Below are 22,522 nucleotides of genomic sequence, written 5' to 3' on the forward strand. Positions count from 1 at the left end.
ACATGACGCTAAAGGAGACGACCAAGCACGTGTTATATGACGCTAAAGGAGACGACAAAGCGTGTGTTATATGACGCTAAAGGAGGCTACCAAGTGCGTGTTACATGATGCTAAAGGAGACAACCAAGAGCGTGTTATAAGACGCTAAAGGAGACGACCAAGCGTGTGTTACATGACGCTAAAGTAGACAACCAAGCGTGTGTTACATGACGCTAAAGGAGACGACCAAGCATGTGTTATATGAAGCCAAAGGAGACGACCAAGCGCGTAATATTTGACGCTAAAGGAGATGACCAAACGTGTGTTACATGACGCAAAAGGAGACGACCAAACGCGTGTTATATGATGCTAAAGGAGACAACCAAGCGTTTGTTATATGAGGATAAAGGAGACAACCAAGCGTGTGTTATATGACGATAAAGGAGACGGCCAAGCGCGTGTTGTATGACGCCAAACGTCTCCTTTAACATCAATAACAAAGATAAAAGGCACCTGACCAAGCATCCATATTTCACGAGATGGGAGTGAGAATGTGTTGACAAGCAACACATCTGTAGGGGGTCCTGAATCTCTTCCCAGGCTTTGGTAAAGGAGAGTCACCATGGATTGATTGCAGCCTTGCTTTTCTGCCCCTTCCCCCTCCTATACACCTCCTCCCTATCCTGACAGTGGCCCCCATTTCCACCTGGTATTAAAGATCTGAGTGATCACTTACAAGTGGACAGCTCTAAGCACGCGTGTTCCCACCTTGCAGTAAAATGTGACAATACATGAGTGAGTATGCATGCGTGTGTAAATTTCACTCAAATTTTAAAGTTATTACTCTCACATAAATTATATGTTAGAAACGAGAAAAGCAGAAAAGTAGCTTTGTTATATCAGGGTGGATTGAAGCAAGCCAAGAAAGCTGCTGTTCACATCCTGTTTCCTAGCAACAGTCAACGTTAGCCTCTTCAAACCCTGACCACGATCACTCTCCAACCTAACAACGCCTTTGACGCCGTGCATCAGGGATTAGGGAAGACGAGAGAGAGCCAGGAGACCTGATGGTAGTGAATGCTGCTTGTAGCATGGGCATACATTTAATTAAGCATTGTGGGGGGACAATAAATAACATTTCTCAATATTAGTTATCTAAGGGGACACAAATAACAGCCCAAATTTGTATAGGATATGTATAACATTAGTTGTGGAACTCCTGTAAGTAAACAAAGGTGTTTTATTCAAACATGGATGATTCTGTTCTCTAATACAGATGATGCTGAGGCATTGATGAATAAGTGTCTCTGTTTTGGTGCACTGTAAAATGATCTTATGTCCGTTTTTGTCTCTGGCCAACAACAAAAAGAGATTGAAGTTGTGTAAATATGAGCTAGGTTCATAGGTTCACCACACGGACAGACTGCAGCAGACTCATGGAAAAATGCTCGCTTCAGCGGAGGAGACCTCGTTGCAGAGCGATGTGCCAACAGAACAGTGGCAGTACCTCAGCAGAATTCACTGGGATTAATAGAATGTATCTGCCGTGTGACAGTTGCAGCCACAGAAAGCTGGAGGAGTTCTAACAGGAAAATGTTGCCGAGTTAAGCTTTAAAGTTTAGTCAATTATTCTCCAGGAGAATTTTTTTGGTTCAATTTGACGCGTGGTCCTTGAGGAGCTGCAAGGTTGTGGCAGATTTCTTTTTTACATTTTCTTAGGTTAGGAAAGGGACCTTTGTCCAGTCATTTGCTGTGTTTTCCTTACAGAGTCTGCAGTGACTCAGTGCCGCTGTCAATGCAGTAGCTTTTACCTTAATTTGAGCACTTTTTTTTAATTTCATCTCAATGGAAGTTGACAGCAAGGCCTGCTGTTTTTATGGAAACAAATTACTCATTGAGCACAGCATGTTTCCGAAACCTTGGAGGAGCAGAGATGCTGGCGAGGTAACAGAAGGCAAATCTCCCCGCTGCTGACTATCTGACAGAAAGGATTTACTCTGACTTCATGTCCACATGACCTAACAGAATGATTGTGCAGACTGTGATAATAGTTGCCTGACGATGTACACAGTCAAAGGATCACAAGTCAAAGAAGGTTCTGGAAGCAGCTTTCAGCCAGCTGCTGTACACATTTGTTTAGCTTGTCTATGTTTTAAGGTGTGCACATTTTTTTTGTTCTCTTTTGCTGAACACACTTGGTGTTTAAGTCTTGGAGGCTCAGAGCTCAGAATGATTATCCCTGGCAAATGTCTGTTTGCGCTTATATTATTAATTCGTAGCTGCTTGGCAGATGATTCGGCCTACAATCTGTTTTCTGGCCAAACATGTTCAACAACACGCTCACTGGCTTCATCAGCAACCCAAAATAAAGCCTCTCTAAAAGAATAACTGCATCCAAAACATTTTAACGGCAAACTTCTTTTTGTAGACTGGGTTCTTACGGGTTCTAAGAAATTGTGGGTGGACTAACTCTTGAATGTAAGTCAATTTAATTATGTATTCTAAAAAGATTTGCCTCAAAAGGCTTCGCAATCTGTAAGCATATATCACCATCTATCCCTCTGTAACTCAGGGACCAGTTTTATGTCTTTTTCCTAACCCTTCCTAACCCTAACCCTTCCTAACCCTAACCCTTCCTAACCCTAACCCTTCCTTACCCTAACCCTACCAGAAACCCTTCAAAGCCCTTATCCCACTTGTGAGTAGGGCTGGGAACTGAATTACTTTACTGAATAACTTTTTAGGCACTGACATTCCATACCCAATTTCATTACTTAAGGAGTAAATCTCATCAGAGTCAGTGAGCCAATCAGTAAAGCAAGCTTCTACCAACATCTTATAATGTCTGTGGCCGGAGGGACCTTTCCTCTGTCTCTGTGTTGGCGTTCTAACCTCCGATGGATTTCTGAGGACTATGGTTAACTGCTCCTCAGATCTCTGCAAGGTAAATCCAGACAGCTAGCTAGACTATCTATCCAATCTGAGTTTTCTGTTGACAACTAAAACTACTTTTGAACGTACACATGTTCCACCAAAACAAGTTCCTTCCCGAGATTATTTTTGCAGAAACGCCATTGCGCCACCATAGACAATTGTAATTGCTTTAAAGAAATGCCAAAAAACCAGAGCAGGTTTTTCTCCCATCCAGGAATGCTGTGTGGACTATAGCCACATGAGACTGCCTTATATCCAACCCCACATACCAAATTCTCTGTACAAGTTAAACAAAAAATAGTGTCTAAGCATGCCAGTGCGAGCCACATAAGTCAAGTCTTTGTATGTAAGCTTGATTTGCACCCATGTCTCTGGCCAGTCTCCTGGATGTGTGCCATGCCGTGTCTGCACACTGGGAGACAGCTGGAGCCAAGATACCACAGCTCTGAGCGCTGTGCTAACCCAGAACCACAGCACAGAGCTGACCCACATGCATCATGCCTACGGGTCGTTTTACACGGCGCACTCTTATAATGCCGAGCTTACACACTGCCTTCACACAGCGCTGGCTCTAGTCGGACAGCCTGTGTCCATGGAGACACAGCTGTTCACTCTGTGGTTAACCCTTTTCCTCACTACCTCTACAAACTCTTTCTATTTAACTTGTAGTTTGTGTTTGAGAGTTGTTGTTTTTTGCACTTTTTAATGAATTAATACACTAAAAAGAATCTCAGTTGCTCAGATGACCCCATCTTATTACCTTTAGTGGAATTGATGGTCAATAAACCTCATTTATATGAAATTATACCTAACATTTGTGTGGAAAAAGCTGAAATTATGAATTATTTTACTAATAGTTAAGATCAGAGGATGTTGATAATCACAGACTGTCAAGGTTTTTTCAAAGGCTTCATTGAATTTTGTTTTATTCAATTTAAGTAGTGAACCGATGATTAATTTGACTTGTCAAAAGCATTTTATGGAACAAGTCATGTTATTTTTTGGCAGTATGGTTGGAAAAACATATTTATGATATTTTTGGGTTAGGGTTTAGCGTCACATTGCCAGACCTTCCTCCACAGTGCTGCGGAGGAAGGTCTGGCTAGTCCACACAGCATTCTGGGATGGGAGTCGTCAACAGAAAACTCTGATTGAACAGATAGTCTAGCTAGCTGTCTGCATTTATCCTGCAGAGATCTGAGGAGCAGGTAACCATAGTCCTCAGAAATCAGCCGCAGGTTAGAACGCAGAGACAGAGGAAGGGGACGCACATTTGCTCAAAATGAAGGACATCTGGCGGAATTTCTAGCGGCAACAGGGCAATCCCGGAAATGGAACGTGGTGGATGTAGACTACACGACCACTGTATGCTCATACTGTATCATTGCGTGTCAGCCTATTTTCTTGAGCTCTGGGAAATATTGTCAGCCACAGCAGCTTGTTAAATGATTCAAACCGGGATATTGTTCTTGATTTTGGTGACACTTTTGGTGGTCATTGTTCTTCATCCCATTTCATACTCGCAGAGCTGTTATTGTTGCTGGTTGTGAAACAAATCTTTCCCCTTCGGCTTTTCAATACCCCTCAATACTGTAATTGTGCTGTAATCAGGAAAGGTGATTCCCATTGAAATACATTAGATTAAAATTTGTGCTCACCACCACAAAAAAACAGAAAAAAACAGAGAAAATTGTGTCCCTGTACACAAATCTATAGATTAAATAACGTCATCATTTCACAAACTGCCATGAGACTGGGCAGGATGAAAACAGGATGTAGTTTTGTCACGTATATTATTATCATTAAAGTTTATTTAGATAGGGACAGATACAAAAAACATAGATAAGCATAGACAGTCATCTAATGCATGTTTTTAGCTGAACATTTCACTTTCCTATTTGGATGTAGTGGATATGGAACTTTCCAGGGCACGTATACACGGAGCGCTGGGAAAGACTCTGGACAGGCCAGACCTCTAACCTGCGCAGGTGTTTGGTCCCTTGTCTTGTGCTGTCTGTGTGCGTGTGTGTGTGTGTGTGTGTGTGTGTGTGTGTTTTGTCTGTCTGTTTGTGTGTGTTGTGTTGTCTCCTTCCCTCCCATCTATTTTAGGTGTGAAAGGCACCTAAGTTTCATACTGTGTTGAATGTGTTTCATAGGGACTCTCCTGCTTGCGCCTCACCCAGCAGGTGCTTATGCATATTTAAATTTATGCTATCAATGTCTGTCAACAACAGCAAATTAGTATAAGTGTAAATCCAGAAGGAATGCTTGTGTAATGTGTTGTAATGACAGTAGTGGTGGTCATAATAAGTGAAAATGTGATCTGATATATAAAAATTCTGTCCAGCTGAACAGAATCGCAGTAATAAATCACATTTACAGAAAGGACACTGGATTTCTCCTGGAATGTAATTGTAAGACATATGATGCTTTTGAGGAACCATTGCCAATAAAGCAAACTGTTGCTGAAAACAAGCGACATGCTGTATTCACTGTTTCCAACTTGTCCCAGCTGTGCTCACAAATTGACCTTAAGTGCCGCTGAAATATATTTCTAATCAAGATTTATTTACAAGAAATGGCTCATTTTAATCCCAACAGCTTTTGTAATAATGTTTCAGTGCAAAAAGAAACTGTCAAAAAGTATTCTAATATTCACAGCTTGGTAAAGCCCATTGAGTCAATTTTTGCAAAGACTTAAGTGTTGTCGCCTTGTCATATGAGCTTCACCTGTGACTAATATTGGATCAATTAGGTCTCAGGTGTGTATAAAAACAACCCCAGTACACTAGACCTTCACATCAACTGCAACTAGACCTCTGCAAACATGCCTAAGATTCACCCTGAGACTAAAGTTTTGATTATCAAGAGGCTGAAGACCAGATCCACTGCTGATGTGGCAGACACCTTCAATGTGTCTCGGCGTCAAGTACAGAGGATTAAAAAAACATTTGAAGACACTGGAGATGTTTTTGACAAGCCCAGGTCAGGCAGACCCCGCAAGACAACTGCTCGAGAGGACCGTGTGTTGGCTCGAAAATCGAAGGCCAGCCCATTTTCTACTGCAGCAGAGCTCCACGAGACCTGGTCACCTGAAGTCCCTGTGTCAACCAGAACGGTTTGTCGGATTCTGTCTCGAAATGGCCTCCATGGTCGAATCAGTGCCCAGAAGCCAGCACTAAACAAAAGACAACCGTGTGGCATTTGCCAAGGCCCACAGCCTGCTAAAAGGATGGACGCTGGAGAAGTGGAAGAAAGTGGATTTTTCAGATGAATCTTCTGTTGCATTACACCCCAGTCGCCGCAAATATTGCAGAAGACCTACTGGAGCCCGCATGGATCCAAGATTCACCCAGAAAACAGTGAAGTTTGGTGGCAGAAAAATCTTGGTCTGGGGTTACATCCAGTATGGGGGTGTGCGAGAGATCTGCAGGGTGGAAGGCAACATCAATAGTCTCAAATACCAAGAAATCTTAGCTACCTCTTATATTCCCAACCATAAAAGAGGCCAAATTCTGCAGCAGGATGGTGCTCCATCGCATACTTCCATCTCCACTTCAAAGTTCCTCAATGCGAAGAAGATCAAGATGCTCCAGGATTGGCCGGCCCAGTCACCAGACATGAACATCATTGAGCATATGTGGGGTAGGATGAAAGAGGAAGCATGGAAGACCAAACCAAAGAATATTGATGAACTCTGGGAGGCATGCAAGACTGCTTTCCTAGCTATTCCTGATGACTTCATCAATACATTGTATGAATCCTTGCCAAACCGCATGGATGCAGTCCTTCAAGCTCATGGAAGTCATACAAGATATTAAATTTGGTTCTCACAGCACCACTATTTAATTTGCTGACATTTTAGTATTTGAAGTAAATTTGTTCAATTTGTGTATAGGCGAAAAAACTTTTGTCTTGCCAAAATTTGACCTTTCTGTCTTGTTTAAATCTTTTTTTAGTAAAACTAATTTATTTCAGTGCATTGAACATCATTTGGGAGGGTTTTAGCTTTTCACATGAGCTATTTCTTACACCAATTGATTAATTAAAAGTCAGGTTAATAGCAGGTGTTTCTACAAAATAGATAAGCGACAAGACTTTTGTCAGGGACTGTAGACTACCCCTGACTATTCCAGACCTCTTGCATCACTGGGGGCACGCGTTTCCATACTTTGTTTCCATACTTTGACCTCTGTAAGATGGCCATCTGGGGACATCTTTAGCTATGTTTCCATCCACTTGTCAATTCAATTATCTGTAGTTTGATAAAAACATTCATGCAAATCAAGCCGGTGAGAGTGTGTCCACATCCAACGGCTTTATAGCCAATAAAAACCTAAAAAAAAAGGTATATGATTAAAATTTAATCAAAATTAAATTAAATTTAAAAATGCTCTCGTCCCCTCGTTGGTCCACTTACATCTGTCTTTGTTGTCCCCCCGCCATGTCTGCAAAGAAAGTGGAATTGACCTAACAAACTCTTAAATTGCGTTTTGGGTGTTTTATTTAATTTTAAAGCCTTTGAAAAAACTTTGACACTGATTATCCATCAACATCATCTGATCTTAACTTTTAGTAAAATAATATATATTTCAGCTTTTTCAACACAAATGTTTGGTATAGTTTCATATAAATAAGGTTTATTGACCATGAATTTGAGTGTAACACTAAAGGTAATAAGATGGGTCATCTTAGATATTGAGATTCTTTTCAGTGTATTAATTAATTAAAAAGTGTAACAAAAACAACTCTCAAACAGAAACCACAAGTTAAACAGAAAGAGTTTGTAGTGGACCTAATGACCTCTTCAATGTTTATGGCGAGTTGCAACGATAAAATGACCTAAAACAAAATTGCAATTCATTCAATCTGTATGCAACGTCATTACATAAATGCATGTCACTAACTCGACTTCTTCCCTTTCCCGTAGTCTTGTGCTCTCTCGCCCCTCGCCTCTCTCCTCCGATTGCTTCCTGCAGGTGTTTCTGCCTCTTAAAGGAAGTTTTTCCTTGCCTCTGTGGCCTAGTGCTTGCTCTTGGTGGGAACTGTTGGGTTTCTGTAAATAACATCACAGAATACGGTCTAGACCTGCTCTTCTATGAAAAGTGCAATGAATTAACTGTTGTTGTGATTTAGCGCTATATAAATAAAATTGAATTGAATTGAATTATTTATTTGGCAAATATCGTTTCCATTAGTGTTACTCGCATAAGCCATTTACGATTATTATTCATAAAAAATACAATTGAATTTGACTGTTTCCATGAGGCATTTTTCAGTCGATATTTCTTAATTTGCATGAAAAGGCGTGGATGGAAACATGGCTTCTGACGCATCGACCACCCAGCCACCACTGTCGAGGTAATCGACTAAATACTGCCTAACACCACCGTTGATTAAGAGAAGTTGTCAAAAGCTCAGGAGGACATACTGCAGTGCTGTGATGAGGCTCAGTTATGACATAAATATCACACACAGGATTAACAGCACATGTGGAAGTCGCCCCCACGTCTTGATGTCCCCGCCTGCTGTCCTGTAAATCTGCATCGGCAGAGCACAGCAGTACGAAACAGTGGATTGATGGGGGATAATCTAAACCACAGAGAGAGAGAGAGACAGAGAGAGAGAGAGAGAGAGAGAGAGAGAGAGGGTGCTTTCACATATTGATGGAAATGATTTTCAGGCCTGACTGGCCAAGTCCAATTACATGCCTTTCAGAGCGGGGGGGAATTGGAAGCAAAAGTGAATAGGTCAGCGGGAAGGTTCTGTTTCTAAGATAAGGCCTGCTCGGTGTCATTGGCTTTGGTTTGATTGGATTCATCCTCTTTTGATGTTTTTTTTCCCCCGCTTATTTCCCTCTCTTGTATTGTCCCTGGCTTGATTTAATGCGGAGTCAGTTGGAAGTATGAAATTTGCACATCACATCTGAATGATGATGACAGCATTCACTTCACATGCTGCAGGCTGCCTCCCCCCTTGGCTCCTTTCTCTAAGTCTTGCTCCCTGTGTGTTCTCTGTCTCTCTTCCTACTTGACTTGTTAAATGAGTGATGGGTCTGGACAAATATAAGCCCTGTAATCCCAGCATGCACTGCTCCAAATGCAGGAGGAGGAGGAGCAGATCCTGGAGGCAGCTGGCAGATTTTGACACATAGCCACTACCACAGCCCTGACAGTGGTTTGAACATTTGAGTAAGCATATGTGCACAAAATCCTCCTGCCAACATGACTCTGTGTCCTTTGTAGCCTGAAGCTATCGGCGTGTAATTACAGTGATATCGCTATTGTATGAACATTTTATCACAGTTTTCTTAGATACTATTTTTCTAACAGTGTGATCCGCTAAATCAGTATATTCCACGAAGCAGACATTGAGGTGACGTGATCTCCTTTAAATATAGAGGCCAACCCTTAACCTGACAGTTGTGTCAGAGCAGAAAAAAGAGCCACGGACAAATTATGTTCAGGGCATCGGATTTGGAAACAAATGTTGTATTTTGTTGCTGCTTCTGCAGGACTTTCTAAATCTTTCTATTTGTCACTGATTGAGTTCATGGAGGTGCTGCAACTCTAACCCGGCCCTCATGGTTAAATATTATTCTAAGTAGAGACGTGGCTGTGGCCAAAATCGCCATTACATTTGTCAAGTGTGAAGTTTATAAATGAAAAACTAATAAAAGCAACAAAAAAACTTTCTGCTTGATGACAATATGCCATCATCAGTGTTATTTTGTCAGACTTGTGCCCACTAATTATACACATGAAGATCAGTAGGTCATCAGATGTTATCATGTTTTGTCAAGTTTCTTTGTTTTAGTTGGTTTCAAGTTTCCTGTTTTATTTTGAAATCCACTAATTGGCTACATCCTGGGTCACTTGTCTTCCTTCTTCTTGGTTTGCTTCCCGCCTTTTCTGATTGTTCTGCCCCGTCCTGATGTATTTCACCTGTTGTGTCAGCTGTCTCTTGTTAGTCCTCATTACCCTGTATATTTAGTCCCTGTTCTGTCTTTGTCTCTTGTCCGATTCTTATGTTCTCTTGCTCGTGTGTTTGCGGCGCCTTCTGTTAATTTGGAATTCCTTGTTCCTGTCATGTATTTCGTTGCCGTGTGGATATGTTTTTGTTTTTGTGGAATATTTTTTTTAACTGCATTTGGGTCCAAGCCTCATCTTCATTGTGACAAGATGGCGCTTTGAGACTAAATATTTAAAACCCACAGCCGTGTGGTTTGTAACCCATATCACCATCGACAAAAACTGATTCCAAGGAGAGTTTTCTTATCTGGCCTTCCTATGATTAAAGTTTACGGAACACTGTAGAGTGTTTCACCATGAGTAGGGCTATGGATAATGTTTGTAAAAGTGGGAAATTCTGCTTGGGGGACAGGGGGACGCAATATATCAAATTGGACCCCTCATCCCCCACCATCATAGACCTTTGCATGGGCCCCCCTGGGACTTGGTCTAGGGTCATCTAACAATAATAATGTATACTTTTAATTATTAATCCTGCAAGGGGAAATTACAGTGTTTTCCATCTGTTGTTATTACACACATTACACACAGGCATGAACTACACAAACATGCTCAGTACCTATACATGCACTAATGGAGAGATGTCAGAGGGAGTGGGCTGCCAGCTGGACCAGCGCAATAAGCGGTTGGGGGGGTACGGTGCCTTGCTCAAGAGCACCAGGCAGTGCCCAAGAGGTGAAGTGGCACCTCTCCAGCTACCAGTCCACACTCCGTACAGGGACTTGAATCAGCAACCCTCCAGTTCCCAACCCAACTCCTTACGGACTGAGCTATTGCCGCCCCCTTTTTTCTTTTTTCTTTTTTAATTATTATTTTTTTATAATTTACAAAAGAAGAGCACTAAATAGCCTGACAGTCCAACACTCAGTCCCCAAACCCATCAATTCCACATCCACATTTAACACTGCAACCCTCTATACATAGCACTAATGAAGAGATGTCAGAGTGGGGGGGCTGCCATGGAAAGGTGCCCCGAGCAGTTGGGGGTTTGGTGCCTTGCTCAAGAGCACCTTAGCAGTGCCCAGGAGGTAAATGTAAATGTAAATGTGCTGTATTTATAGAGCGCTTTTCCAGTCTTAACAACTGCTCAAAGCGCTTTTACATCTACAGGAAACATTCACCATTCACACACATTCATACACTGTGGCCGGGGCTGCCGTACAAGGGGCCACCTGCTCATCAGATATACATTCACACACATTCACACTCCGATGCGCAGCACCGGGAGCAACTCGGGGTTCAGTGTCTTGCCCAAGGACACTTCGACAATGACTGCAGGGGCAGGGATCGAACCACCAACCTTCCGATTGGCAGGCAACCACTCTACCACTGAGCCACAGCCGCCCGAGGTGAACTGGCACCTCTCCAGCAACCAGTCCACCACCATACTTTGGTCTATAAAGGGGCTTGAGCCAGAGACCCTCCGGTTCCCAACGCAACTCCCTACTGACAGAGATACTGCCACCCCCATCTGTACCCTTTAGAGTACTTAGGCAAATCCACACGAGCCAACCAACCGAGCAATTCAGAAACAAAGGTAAGGAATAATACTGCAACTAGGGCTGGGATGTAATTCAATATGATCATTTATCGCCTTTCAATGGAATCATATGGTGAGGAAACCATTTATTGAGATATTGTGATAGACAATTACGTTGTCCAGATTGATAATAACAAGCACATTTTCTCAGAACATCTGTTTTGAGGAAATATAATTTGAAGAATCGCACATTTGTTTTGACATCACACTATTTTTGTGCAACAATTTTTTTTCTGTATAATTCCACTTGAAACTGTTACATTATTGATAATTGTTTATCTGAAATCTGATAGTAAAAATTATTTTAAGAAAGCACCAATTGTCAACTCTACAATATCGTTTCAATATCTATGTATTTGGTCAAGAATATGGTGATATCTGATTTCTCCAAGCAAACGATCATGGATATAAACAATAAAAGATTTAAAATGTCTCAGAAATCAACTTTCCGAATCTTTTTTTTGAGCAAACAACCAGCGCTACTGTTGTTCTGGTCAAGGCAGTCTTAAACTAAATGGAGCAGCAGCCAAACTCAGCAGTCATCATGGGAATTCTAATGCTCTACCAAGAAAAAGCCCTAAGCATTTATAACAAGAAGGCAATTTAACATTTTAACAAACTGCTCGGTTCATGTGAGTATCACGGCTTTTTACTGCGTGATTCAGCTTGAGTCAGGACACTGAGTTCAACCTGCGCGCTCACTCCATTTCTGACATTTCATTTCATTTCCGTCTAACATGGGGCTTGTGTTGTCATAGCAGACCGATCCAGTGAGAGATCAGCCCCAGGCAGCCTGTGGTCCCCTGGGGGTCCCAGAGACAGACAGACTGCTCTGTGAGCAACAGACGAGCAGGAAGTAGGCGTGACAGACAGGTGGACCATATTTAATTAGTCACATTACAGTGTTAGTCATCGGTCTATGGAGCCAATTAGTTCTAGGAGCCTTTTCCTCTGAAACACAAACACAAGCTGGTCATATTACAGCTTCAAAGACCTTTTACTGACTACAGTCATTCTCCATCCGTTTAGCTCTCATCTGGACCTAAATATGGGAGATCTCTTAATACAAACCCAAGTCCCTATTGTAGGTACTCTTGACCTAAACTACTCTTAAAAGGGCTTCATAAATCAGGTCCATTTGCCATTTTTTGTCCTCATCATGACACAATATTATCCCAATACTTGTGTCACAATACAATATTATTGTGATACTTGCGTTACGATATTATTGTGATCCTTGTGTCACGATACAATATTATTGTGATACTTGCGTTACGATATTATTGTGATACTTGTGTCACGATACAATATTATTGTGATACTTGCATCATGATACAATATTATAACAATACTTGTGTCACAATACAATTTTATAGTGATTTTAAACAAAGCAAACCTTTGTCAACATCTGTTTTGTCTCTGCTTTGTTCATCTCACTTCAATTTCTAGTGGACTGAAAAAGCAATGGATCTTATTATTCTAGTACCAAAAGGTTACATTCTCATGTGCAATGACAATAGATCAATACTTGGCATCCATGTATCGATACAGTATTGCCACAGAAAATATCACAATACTATGCTGCTTCAATTTTTTTCCCCCACCCCACATTCAAATTTAGAAACCGGACACAGCATCGGGCCAATGAATAGATCACGTACTATTTTACTACAATCACATATTCCACTTATGTTTGCAGAGAGAGAGATGTGTAAACAAATATAGCAGCATAATATGGATGTAGATAGCATATTGAAATATTGGCCTGCCCTACTTGCGTGTCTCTACAGTCAGCATCTGACTGCCCTTACTCTTTAGATGGTGATGGTATCAGACCCATCTAATACAGCATGTACTGTAGATGACCAGGAGAATGTGCAGTCTGATACCTGTGTTATTGATCCGTATTAGTGAAACTGAGGCCCATGCACCTGGCTGGGCCCAATGAACTGCAGCTGCTCCTACAGTATGTGCCTGTGTGTTCCCTCCTGTTTGATATTCCCGTCCATGCCTGTTCCAGGGAGCCGCTGACAAAAAGATCCGCATACTGAGGCGAAGCAAGGTGGAGCACCGCTGCATATCGCCCGCACTATAATTACCCCATAGCTCCATGCCACTTTGGAATAACAAATGAGTAATCAGCTGTGTGTTTGCAATTGAAAGAGGCAGAACAACAACAACCATGAAAGGCAAGATTCACAGCACATTTCCAGCCTCATCCCAAAGAGGCTGCTGCAGTGCTGGCTCACTGAGTCAGAGAGGAAATGTTCTTTCTGGCTCCGCCGTGCCCCGGGGAACCAGCTGAAAACAGACCTCCAGCAACTTCATTTTCCAGCACGAAGCTCTAAAAATTGAGATTAAATCAATTCTTGCAGTTTGGTATGGAAACCCCCACCCCCCTCTCTTCAAAACCCGCCAGCGGCGTCTACATCTCCACTGGTCAATTTCAGCGTTACACAAGGCTCCGGTATGGCCGAGTTAGAATGAAGAGAGGCTAGGACAGGCCTTTTACAGGCTTACAGAGGTAGTTGAAGGGTTGAGTATTGCTTTGTTTTTTAGAAATTGTTTCACATTTTGGAAACTAATTTGTTTTCTTGCCGAAAGTTAGATGCTCAGATTGATTCCACTCTCATTTCTGTAGGCTAAATACAAAGCTACAGCCACAGATGTTATCTTAGCTTAGCATAAAGCCTGGAAGCAGGGGAAACTAGACTATCAATCCATCCAACTGGACCATTAATCCATGTAAAAAGAAAATGACAATTTATAATGACAAGGCTTCCCTCCAACTCCAGACACAATGTGTTGGACGTCTGTCAGCTCCGCCTCCTGCTTTGCACATTGTGGTAAATTGTGATTGTGTGCAATGCATGACGTCTTAAATCATTGACCGGTTTGATATTGAAGTCATGTAAAAAAAAATTTAAAAAAAAAATAGTTTCAGTGTATTTCATTTTGTGCCAGATACTCATCTGTGTACTATGACAAGAACCATTTAAATGCATGTTTATTAAAAGCAGAGTGCATTATGGTTGTAAATGGCTTGTGAATATTTCCAAATGTTTTCGTCTTTGACATTCAGTACAAGTGGATTTTGAATTGCTAGTGTTGCTATTATCATTATAACTAGACAGTAAATACCTACAGCACATTCCATGGCCTGCAGTAGAGGAGATTATTTGCTCTGACTTCTTTTATTCTAATTTCTAATTTAAACAATATACCAATATAGTAACTCCTGAGCTAATACGGTTGTTAAGTGATTACAAAATAGTGTATATTTTCTTTCTCCACAGGTGTTCCCGAGGAAAGCATCATGATGCTAATTTGGAGGCGCACTGAGTCTGTGAAGGCTATATTTATACGGCTGATGGCTGCCTCAATGTCTGGGCCTCATTTGGCCTCCTTATGCCATGAGGATCTCATGCCCACTGCCAGGAAGTGGAATTCAGTTAAATATAAATGGACTGTTCTTATATAGTACTTTTCTAGTCTTAACAACTACTTAAAGCACTTTATCATAGTAGAGGAACCATTCACACTCATTTATACATTGTGGCCAAGGTTGCCACCTTCTTATCATATGAACACTGGGACTTGGGATTCAGTGCCTTGCCCAAGGACACTTGGACATGGGACTGTAGGGCTAGGGCTCAAACTACCAACCTTCTGAGTGGCAGGTAACCACTCTACCACTGAGCCACAGCCTCAGCCAACATAGAGCGTTTTAACTTCCTTCTATCAGCCAAATTTATTCCTTATATTTCCTTTTATCACGGAGTTACGGCCGATAAACAAGTTTTGATGGTCAAAAGTAAACTTCATTAGCAGTCTCATTTTTTCGATTATTAACGAGGGTTTTTCATTTAAAGGTTTGACTACATGCTTATTCAGTAGACCATTTAGTGTTCTCCACAATCCCAGACTTTCATATTTCATGCTTGTTTAAATGAGAAGCAAAACAGGCTGTAATGTCATGTGTCTGTGTCGGGACGGTTGAAACAGCTGTTTCAAATGTCCCTGACCTGGCTGGAACTCTATGCATTTTAAGTAAATGCACAAATATCTGTGTTCATACAATTATTTATGGAGGCGAGACATGGAAAAGCAGTTTTAGAAAGAATATATTTGAGCCCACCAGGTAGGGGGGGTTGAGTTTTCCCATGTTATCCTATAGAGACTGACAAACTAGGGGGCGTTTTTTGGATGTCCAGAGGTATAACCCAAGTAAAAACCTAGTGAAATGACATTTTCCACAATAGAAAAATGATATAAACAGAAAAACTTACTGTTCTAGCTATAAAAATGGCAGAATCATCCACAGTGCATGATATTTCAATAACCGCTTCATACGCGCTTCAGGATGAAGCGTCCCACTTTTGCTGTAATAACTCCTGAACGGTTTTGTCCAAAGCTGAAAATGCAACTGTATTTGACAGATGACAAGTGTAGGTTGCTAGTGACAAAATATTAGCTTTTAGTGTGACACGACCGCTTTGTAAATTAAGTTTAATTAAAAAGTGTTTCAACTGTCCCGGCTCTCCCCTACAGGCAGCACGCGACCATACACTAAGTCACGGCACTGCAGTCTTTGTGATTTTGCACGGAACACTGAAAAGAATTTGTAAATGGACTTTTCATTTCAACTCTCATTCTGGCTTTCTTATTTTATCATTTTAGAACAAAAATAAATTGTTAAATAAAGAATGGTTAGGATCCAATCCATGAAAATGATTTTCAAATCATTAATTAAGCTGATCTGATGCATGCCAGTTTAAATCAGCGCAGAGTTTTGGTGGACTTGCCCATATGCCCCAAGAAGTTTCCTTCGCTCGGATCACCTTGATATTTGACATTATATCTGGAAAAAGTGTGGGTAGCAATCTCTGCTTCCTTTATCTCACCCTACACACCTGAATGGGTTGCTTTGAGCCACAGGCATCAGCAGCAATAAAAAGATTATAAAAGGCAGCGCAATCGAGCCGAGACGGCCGAATTTCCTCACCACCTTGATGATATAACCTTCTTAAACTATTCTGGCAATAAGGAGCCTGCATTAAGAACTGAGACAGAGAAGAGCTGGAGCTAAACAAAGTAGGTTACTTCTTAAGTTATTGTATTATTAGATAATTTACAATTGATCAAACTCCATTAACTGATAGAGGCCACATGGCGCAATGATAGGCCGCAGAGACAAGGGACCTTGTTTTGAGATTCAAACTCTTGTTTCCAAGTTTATCTTTAGTTTGGGAGATAATAGATAATAGGAGAATAGTACGCTCACTCTGTGCTGAGAACCCACGTTCCATTTTTCAATTCATAAAGACCAACAGACAGACAGACAGGCTTCATCTTCCCAGCCCCATACACCTGACATACTGTATATATGAAGCAGGAGCTGCTGCAGCAATAACCAAGGTAGCATGAGATGGATTTGTGAAACCCTTGGGTTGTCCTCCACTCAATTTTACCCGGTTTCAAAGTTCCTATATAAAAAACAAAGGTTTCTTTTTAACCAAATTTCCCAAATGTAAGATGTATGGTGCCATACACAAAACGGGCTGTAATTATGCATCAACATGCGTTCCTCTGACCTTAATTATTGGAATGAAGTTGGCTAAGAAGATGTAGCACAGAATTGGATGATTATTTACCGGGTCAGTTTTGGCCATGGTAAACCGTTAAAAGTGTTTTGCTTCAATTTGTGGATTTGATTTGTGGATTTGTCGAATATGGTAAAACTAGTATATATTAAGTGATTTTGCGTTATTTGTTAGCAGCTAAACTCACACATCCATGAAGTATAACTGGCACTCAAAGTGTCCATACAGATATTTTTGAACACAGATACAGATAATGATGAAGAAAGTAAAGCAGAAAGTAAGAAACACTTTATTTATATAGCTCTTTTAAAAACGTGGTGTGTGTGTGTGTGTGTGTGTGTGTGTGTGTGTGTGTGTGTGTGTGTGTGTGTGTGTGTGTGTGTGTGTGTGTGTTACTGACACCTATCTCAGCCAGTCAGAAGGCCTTGGCAAATTATTCAGAGAGAAATGGATGTCATTCAAATGCCAGAGCTATTTTGTTGGCCTGCAGAGCCTCCACCACATGTCAGGCCCGGGAATTAAATGCATCTCAGAGGCTGCATGAATCAAGACCAGCTGCATGTTTGCGTGCATGCTTCACAGCAGGCTATAGAACGCCATAATGACTCTGCATGCACTGAATATTAATTTGTGTTCTTACGATATTTATAGATATTTTGCTATCCAATTGAACTACCTGAGAATTGGGACATGGGTTTAGATTTAAATGATTATACCATATTTGTTACCACGTTTGTCCAGTGCTGCTGCATGCAATGCACGCTGTAACCAGGACCATGGCCAGGACTTTAGAAATACTGTGACTGAAATCAGATATTACTTGCGGTAAATAAACAGAATATAAAAAAAGGCCTCCATTCTGCTGCTTTCAGTTTTCCACTTAAAGACAACAAACTGCTTGTTGAATTTAAAATAAATGAAAGGAAATCATCTCTAACATTCTTTTTACTACCAAAAAAGAGTAAAAGTACAAAAAAAGTGCAGCTTTCTGCTGTTATTTTCTTTCAATTAACACAAAAGACTCTCTGAAGGTGTTTTGCAATGTGTATATTGTAGCAGTTACTATTGCAATGCCGATGAAAAAATAAAAAAATGACACATTGCGCAGCCTAATAACAGATTATAATTGCAGCTAAACTGAAAACATGTCTAGTTGACCAGTGTGACCAGTGTTTTTCAAAGCCAGACGTAGCAGACTACCTTTCCATAAAGCAGCTGTGTATGTGCCCGCTACCTGAGCCCGCTCCGTGCGCTCTGCTCCCACCTCCACTCACACATCGCCGCCTCGTCTCTTCTCCCATCATTCTGCATGTTGTAATCATGAACTCAGCAGAAATTAGATGGTAAAAGGAGATGAAAGAGGCGCGAGTGATGATTATGCGAGGAGGCGAGCGGTTGGGCCGACTGAGCGGTTTAAACAGGGTCGCTCCTGGAGAGATGAGTAGCAGACATTAACCCCCCCCCGTCTCTGTAAATCATTGCCCGCTTGATATCACTCAACTCTGGTCGATGGTGACTGATAAAGGTCCCATGCAGTACAGGTGATTTCAGCTCTTCTGGCTGATAAGACCTTTGCTCAGGTTAAAAGGGTAACTACTGTTTTTGTCAACCTGGACCATATTTTCCCTTTTTTTGTGTAAGTGACTGATGGGAACAACAGTCTTTGAAATTGGTCCAGTATTAAGCTTGAACGCTTTAACCGGCAGCTAAAGACCGAGCTGTAATGTAACCCTACAGGACAGATTTTCAGTGTCAGTTAGTGTCCTCTAAAAGTTCTGTTGTTGCCGCTGACAGACTCAGATTATTATTCTAAGTGTCTGACAATATTATAGGGAGGATCCCTACTGAGATAGACCTTAAAACATTTCTGTTTAACCAGAAACAGCTCTTAGGTCACTAGCGCTAAACACCACCAGACTCCATTTAAAAAAGCAATACATTTAGCGTGCATAGAGCCAACACATTTTCACATGTGTACATTGGTAAACTTTGTGTTTATTTCAACCCAACTAGAGTTGTGATGGAAAATTGGAAAGATGACCCAAAACCTCTTTTACATTTTACAGTTTATTTTATTTCTGTCGACTTTGAATGAAGTATGTTTTACGATGCAAAAAATACTGATTATTTACATGGAGTCTGGTGGGTTTAGCGAACGCAATTTCGCGGCTGTTGTTATGTTTAAAGCGCCCATTTTATGCTTATTTTCAGGTTCATAATTGTATTTTGAGGTTGTACCAGAATAGGTTTCCATGGTTTCATGTTCTAAAAACGCCATATTTTTTGTTGTACTGCACATTGCTGCAGATCTTGTTTTCCTGTTATCCTTAGGAGACCGTTTTGGGCTTTATTAGAAAGGGGGGGAAGGACTGAGAAGTTGTCAATTTTTTTTTTCTAAGTCCTGGATCTTCACAATCCTACCAACAGCACCTTCAACGGTACCTACGCACAGACGTAAAATCTGAAATAACATCTGTAAGTAGTCTGGAAAGGCTGTTTTATTTACTTTAAACATTGGTTGAAGTGATTATTTTAAATTATTCATGACAAAAAATGATGCATCTTTTCCAACAGTCCACTAGGCTAGCAGTCAGAAAGTGTATGTTTATTGGCTGCTTGTGTTTTCTTCTCCATGTATATGATGCCTGTAGATATTGTTAAGAGTGAAGACATTACATTACATTACAGGACAAATAATTTAGCTGATGCTTTTATCCAAAGCGACTTACAATTGCTATATCCAGTATATATCAGAGGTTGCAAGCCTCTGGAGCAACTAGGTAGACCAGAAGCAGAAAAATTAAAGCTAGATATTTTCTGAGTTTCAGTAACACAGAAAACTAGCACAGATGTCTCCTCTGCAGACCTGGTTCTCCCTTTAAGCCCAGGCTCTCTATCGCAGTCAATGGATCAACATAAAAGTAGACCACAATAGTCTCATAGGGCTTTCACAACTATAGGTAAGTGGACTCTGTGCGATTCGGGGGTTAACTCCTTTTCATTTTGTTGGGTTTGCGTTCACGGTGACTTTGGGTTAGGGTTGCTTGTTTATTGGACAGAATATCCTTTTGGTCTCAGAAACAATGGAGCAACCCCACATTTATAACGAGAGAGAGATGATGTCACAAAGACGACCAACGATGTGTGGTCAAATTAAATTATGGATCGGAAAGTTATCATCCTTCAAATCCTAGCCTATTTAAGTCCAGAAATTGAGTGCAAGGTTGAAACTGTAGCTAGTAAATGCATTCTTTTGGTCCACTTCCTGTATTTGGAATGGCTTCCTTTCTCACCTAAAGTGAACTGAACTCTAGTTCACTTGGCAGCAACCCAAGACCCCCGTTTTTATGCGGACTATTTTTATTTAGCGCTTTTCTAGTCTTAACGACTACTCAAAAAAATGCTTTTACAGGAACCATTCACCATTCACACACATTCACACACTGTGGCCGAGGCTGGCATACAAGATGCCACCTGCTCATCAGATACACACTCACACACATTCACACTCCACTGGTGCAGCATTGGGGGCAACTCGGGGTTCAGTGTCTTGCCCTGGGACACTCCTACACAATCTGGACTGTGGTCATAACATCTCCATCTTATCTTATAACTTATTCCTTGTTACATATCATTCTTATTCTTAAGCAATCAGTCAGTTAATATATTATGTTTATTATTTTATAGTCATAAATAATATTTAATCATGATCTACTGCACGGTTTAATCCCTGCACTGTTCACTTTTGCACCATCACCATTGCACACATTCTACAACAGTATCATACGTTATCATAGCCACTGCATTTCTGTGAGTGATTTTAATTTTTATTCTTATGTTTGTGTGATATATGTGTGTTTGTTGTGTTACGGTTGTCTTGCTAAAATTTCCCTGTGGGATTAATAAAGTATCTATCTTCCTACTGTTGCAACCAAGCAATGTTACAAGCAAGCTAAGACTGAATTCAAATCAACTGCTCGTGAATGACTCGTGTTATTATCATTGAGACATTTTGCGTCCAGCATCCTCTGTGACAGCCGTCCCTTCTCATCTCCTGTCTGACAAAACGCACAGCAGACACCCAGCAGCAGCCGAGGTGTCACATGGGAACGCTGTCTTTCCACGCCTGTCGCCATCTGCAGCGGGCGCTTTGTTGTCTTACCCTCCTGACAGGCTGCCTGCACATCATCTGTCAAACAGTCATCACAAGTTACCATGACAACACCGACCAGGGGATGAGCAGGGTGTTTCTTCATTGTTAGCGGCAGACGGTGATGCTCTCATTCAGTCCCTCCGGTGTTAATCAGTGGCTGCAAATGCGACCTCTTGTTTGAAGTGAGTGTGAGGCGATGCTGTAATGAGCCGCACAAAGCTCCGATAACTAGTGCCTTTCACTGAGTCTGAGTCTGAATGATCCACTTGGACAATAATGGCTCCTTTATAGGACATCATTCTTGTATAGTCCGGCGGTCCTGAGCAATAAAAAGGTCTTTCTTGGGAGGGAGGCAGCTGTGGACACAGAGCTCCCTTCATCTGCTTTGAAAAACAGGATGTGATTGATGCCGGCTCATCCTACAGGCCAACGGCGCTCTCTTGACTTGATAAGCCGTTGATTAAACGGGCCAGAGGAAGACGAAGAAGACGATGAAGACGAGAAAGACAAGGCACCGCAGGAAAGCCACTGTCCAAAACAGAGGTCTTCCACATTTTTAAGCCAAGGACCACAGGGTACCTGCGGGGTCTTAAAATGTCTTTGATATAATATTTGGAAAATAAGGCCTTGAAAGTCTTACATTTCTTTAGAACATCTTAGATTTCTTTAGAAATTCTTAGATTTCTTTAGAGTCTTACATTTCTTTTGAAAGGCTTACATTTCTTTAGAAAGTCTTACATTTCTTTAGAAAGTCTTACATTTCTTTAGAAAGTCTAACATTTCTTTTGAAAGGCTTACATTTCTATTGAAATTTCTTTAGACAGAAAAGCAGGTAAGCAGGGTACGCAGTTGCTTAAGGGCCCGGACCAATCAGGGGCCCGTATGACTGGAAGATATTGATTCACAGCCGGGGCCCCCTATCGCATTTTCATTACTCGCGAAAATCCCAGCAGTCCAATGTGCACTCTGAGAGCCACTGACCAAGCGGGAGTGAGAAGAACGGGTCAAATTCCTTTCCTTGTTTCTGATAGGAAGACAAGACATGTGTGACTTGAACATCTCACATTTACCCACATAACGTTGAAAGACAGGCAAAACAAGTCAGACCATCCTGCCAACCTTCAGGATTTTCCACCTGTGAATGGGTGTGAATATTTAACATTTTCCACAAGTTAACAAAAATTGGGCAAAAAATATTCGTCAACTATCTTTTATGACTTGATCTTCATTTATCACTGATAAAACCAGCTGACCAACCAGCTTGTCATAATACAGTAGTTCA

General features: G+C 41.2%; 1 protein-coding gene across 3 annotated transcripts in view; it reads right to left on the minus strand.

Annotated features, from left to right (window-relative positions):
* Positions 1-22,522, minus strand: part of tmem178bb (transmembrane protein 178Bb) — a 106,679-nt gene that overhangs the window by 69,366 nt on the left and 14,791 nt on the right. The gene's annotated exons all lie outside the window — the stretch shown is intronic.

Source organism: Etheostoma spectabile, chromosome 23 (assembly GCF_008692095.1).
Source record: "Etheostoma spectabile isolate EspeVRDwgs_2016 chromosome 23, UIUC_Espe_1.0, whole genome shotgun sequence".
Classification (NCBI taxonomy): domain Eukaryota; kingdom Metazoa; phylum Chordata; class Actinopteri; order Perciformes; family Percidae; genus Etheostoma; species Etheostoma spectabile.